The sequence below is a fragment of the Eptesicus fuscus genome, chromosome 12 (assembly GCF_027574615.1).
Source record: "Eptesicus fuscus isolate TK198812 chromosome 12, DD_ASM_mEF_20220401, whole genome shotgun sequence".
Classification (NCBI taxonomy): Eukaryota; Metazoa; Chordata; class Mammalia; order Chiroptera; family Vespertilionidae; genus Eptesicus; species Eptesicus fuscus.
This window is the reverse complement of record NC_072484.1, coordinates 44,529,262-44,533,952: the sequence shown is the minus strand read 5'-3', so window position 1 is coordinate 44,533,952 and position 4,691 is coordinate 44,529,262.

Here is a 4,691-nt window from a genome sequence, read left to right as displayed (position 1 = left end):
ATGTAGTCCCATTTTTATGGAGTTTCCTCAAAAAGTTAAAAATGGAACTCCGATTTGACCCAGTAATCTCCATTTGACCCAGTAATCCCAAGAAACCAGAAACACCCATCAGAAAGGATATATGCACCCCTATATTCATAGGAGCACAATTTACAATAGCTAAGATTTGGAAACAACCTAAGTGCCCATCAGCAGATGAGTGGATTAAAAAACTGTGGTACATCTACACAATGAATACTATGCCACTATTAAAAAGAAGGAACTTTTACCATTTGCAACAGCATGCATGGAACTGGAGGGCATTATGCTAAGTGAAATAAGCCAGTCGGAGAAAGATAAATATCACATGATCTCACTTATATGTGAGATATAATGATCAACATAAACTGATGAACAAAAATAGATCCAGAGACAAATGGCAGGGGAGGTGCGGGGGGGGGGGGGGGGGGGGGGCAGGTAGAGAGCAACCAAAGGACTTGTATGCATGCATATTAGCATAACCAATGGACATAGACACTGGGTGGTGGGGGCTTGACCAGGATGGGAATGGCTGGGGGGGGGGGGGGGAGGAGTCAATCGGGGAAAAAGGAAACATATGTAAAACTTAGACAATAAAAACAAAATTCCATTCCACATGCTTTGATTACAAAGTCCAACAAATAGAGTAGGACTGGGAGTATTAAATGTCTTTTCTAGTTAAAAGCTTGACCTTAAGGGGCATTGAAACAGCAGATTCCCATGAAACATTTTTTAGGTTCGGCAATTTTTGGTTTTTCATTTCACCATCAAAATATATCATTTTCAATTCTGTTTTTAAATACTAAATAGGGAAACTGATAAATCAAAAGAAGAAAGTTGCCAGCTGATATCCAATCTTAAGGTGGACAGGTTGACCTTTTACTCAGGGCTCCCAGGTCCTGTCCCCACAACCCTCTCTCCCAGATTCTTAGCCTCATTCATTACTCAGAAATGTGCTATAGTGCCACTCACTAGACATGTAGCTAGTAATTAAATGATGCGTTCTACACAAAACTACAACCAACTTTTTTTTCTGACACAGTACCTTTTTGAAAATGTTTGCAGATATAAGTCTATGCACCTAAAAGGAAAATACTTGGTTTGAGCAGGAGTGGAGGAAGGTATTTAAAATTGACTTTTGTAAGTGCATTATCGTGTTCCTGGTATCCATAGTCTGGGGGACCATGGGGTTAGGCTGAGGGCAGAGTCCTCATCTTTTGCCTCCATGCTAATGATGTACGTCACATTTGCCTGGAGGTCATCAACAGAGACAGGATGGCTACTTCGGTCAACACACCTTCCATCACATGGGCTGACTGATGGTTGATGGGTCAATTCTCAAACCCACTTATCAGTCCAGAAGCTCTCTGTGGCTTCAAAGGTATAAACAAACAGCAATCAGGTAGAAAGGGCTGGGCCTCCAGGATCACTGAGCATGTTCAGAAAGGTATGCTACCTCATATAGAGAACAGGTTTCCTGCTGAGAACAGCCTGAGTCACATCCTTCACATGACCAGCACCGTCAGAGTGTCGCCTTCCTCATGGTTGTGTTCCAGGTCAAAGCTAGTGATTCAACAAGTGGCTGGCATGCTCTGAGGGCTTTCATATTATGCATTTCCTTCATGATGGTCTGAGTGAGATGGATTTGGTCCTGGACGGGCTGGATAGGATACCCTGTTGCAAACTAAACCCACAGATGCACCTATCAACCTACTGACTCTTTTCATTGTGTGTTAGGAGGTGCATGATATCAGTATGACTTATTATTGCTGATAAAAAAAAAAAGGAGTTTTTTTATTGTTTTGTTCATTTTTGGCATTTAAAACAGCCTGGCACGTGGCGGTATTCAATATCTCAATGAACTCTATTTACTAGTATGTGTCAGTGTCTCCCAACAAATTGTAAACTCATAAATAGCATCTTATTAATCTTTACAGTTTTTTTGTTTTGTTCTTTTGTTCATTCTTACCCAAGGACATTTTTTTCCATTGATTTTTTAGAGAGAATGGAAGGGAGGAGGAGAGACAGAGAGAACTACTGATGTGAGAGAGACACATTGACTGGTTGCCTCCCACACACGCCTGGACTGGGAATCGAGCCTGCAACCGAGGTGCTGGCCCTTGACTAGAATCGAAACAAGACCCTACAGTTTGCAGGCCAGCACTCCAATGACTGAGCCAAATTGGCCATGGCCATTTTCATAGTTGTATTAATGCCTAGTAGACTTGTGTCTACAGGGTGTTCTGTGAATGTTTAGGGATTGAATTGAAAGGTAAACTGGAACCCTGGCTGGTTTGGCTCAGAGATTAGAGCATCACCCATGGACCAAAGGGTCTGGTTCAATTCCTAATCAAGAGCACATACCTGGGTTGCAGGTTTGAATCCTAGCCCCAGTTGGGGCATGTGTGGGAGGCAACCAATCAATATATCTCTCACATCAATGATCCTCTCTCTCTCTCCTCTCTTTTTCTGTCTCTCTTCCTACTTCCCTTCCTCTCTCTCTCTCTCTCTCTCTCTAAACAAAACAAACAAACAAACAAAAAACAACAAACAAAAAAACAAACAATGAAAAAATATTCGGATAAGGATTAACAAAAAAAAAAAAAAGGAAGAAAGGTAAATTGGAGTCTGCATCTCCAGGCAAAATCAAGTTTATTTCATAGTCAGTAAGAAACCAGGAACTTATTTTAAACAGCTCAGTTAAATGGTTTAATATTTATTAAGTGTCTATCATACATTAACACTCTAAAGGCTGGAGTCAGAATTTTATCTGTTATTGGAAGGGGACTGAGGGGTGAAAAGGAGCATTGGTGGATAGAGACAAAGAGAGAGCTTTAAGCTTTGAATCTGGATGATGGAAATTTAGTGAAATCATTCTGATGAGAGACCAGAGAAAAAAGTTTTGGGGTGGAAGATAATTAATTTGCTTGGAATTTGTGGGAAAATCCCATGGTTTTTGGAGATCGTTGGAATTAGTAGCAAATGCAGGACATAGGACAGGATGGGTACAGAGATCAAGTCTTGAAGCCATTTCTATGCTATTGATACCTGAAGCCCAGGAAGAGGATAAGGTAAGCAGAGAGAAATACAGTAGTAAGGGAGAAGACACATCAGACTTGAGGAAATTCTGCAGGTAGAGAGGAGTACGAAAGGGAGACAGTGAAGGAGATAGAAAAGCAATATAGAACGTTATACAAGTGAGATTTCTAAATTAGGTAGTTGACATTATCAAATATTAAGGGGGAGGAAAGTGCTTTAATTACTTAGGAGATGGCAGATGATTGGAAAGAACTGGGGAGTGGGAAATAAAATAATTAGACATCTATTCCCTTTCCTTTGAGCTTATGCCCTCAAGGTTCTTCTGACTGGTCTAATAACCAAATAGATATGAGGCCTATTAACAAGAGAAAATAACCAAATTTAATACATACATACATATGGGAACCCTGCATACATGAGAGAATGAGACAACTCCCCTCCCCCACCACCCTCCCTCCCCTCACCCCCCATGCACCTAGGTTCAGAGATAGAAAGGGAACATGGATATACGTGACATTCAGAGCTAGGGATGAGGCGCTTCAATGGGAAGAACAGCAGATATTTAGTAAAAAGTTTTGCCTGCCTTATAGATAGGTCAAAAGATGTTATCTCTAATAGTTGCTTATTATGGGCCAGGCCCCAAATTCAGCTTCCTCCAAATAGTTAAGGGAAGGGGTACAGGTTTTTCTCGAGCCTGCGACTAAAGTTGCCTTTAGCTCAATCTTCACACCACAGACACATCTTTGGGTGACTTGTTCTGACCCCCAACACTTAACTATGAAAGAAGAAAAAGAGGATTAGGACTGCAAACAATAGCCCCTCACTTACGTGATCTCATACAAAGCACTTAACCTCTCAAGCTATTAAACTTGGTCTGTAAACACACAGGACCTTAATGCAGGCTCCTGAGGGCAGTGGCCATGCCTGTACTAATGACTTCAAGGCCATTTGAAAAATGCTTGCTGGATGATGTGAAGTGTGAGCAATAACACGCACTCAGATCTTAATGCTCGCCAGTCACTGTGCTCGGCGCCGTATTGAGCATGACTAGCATTCTCCACAACCCCGAGGTAGGCACTGTAATCAGCCCCATTTTACCCAGGAGGCGACAGACTCAATGAGGCAGGTAAGGGAACCAAAGTCCACAACCGGAGTGGGTCTTGGAGCAGGATGGCATTTTCCAACTCAAAAGCTGCAGAGAGACAGAGCATGCTCCATGATGTGGAGTGAAAGGAGCCAGAGCCGGTAACCCATCTTAAACTATAAGACTTCCGGAAAAGAAGAAAAAGGAATCGTTCCTGCCAAGTCCCTAGGCCGGATCCGTAGTGCGCCAGGGCCCGGCCTGACTTCCGCCAAACCTCGGCGAGTTCCCGGGAAGCCTCTGCTAGTCTCGCGATGCCCCAGGCTAAGGCGAGACCTGGATGACTGAGAACTGGGTAGTGCGCGAGCTGATGACGAAAGCGGAAGTTCTGGGGCCAGAGGTGGGACCAGAGCCCGGAGGGGCTCGGGATTGCGGAAGTTTTGTGAGGAGGGTAGGGGGCTCTCGGAGCTCCGTGTGGTTTCGGAACAAATTCCAGAAGGGAGACCGCTGCTACGGGTCCGAGAGTCCCCAACCTGTGCACGTTTGGGGCTAC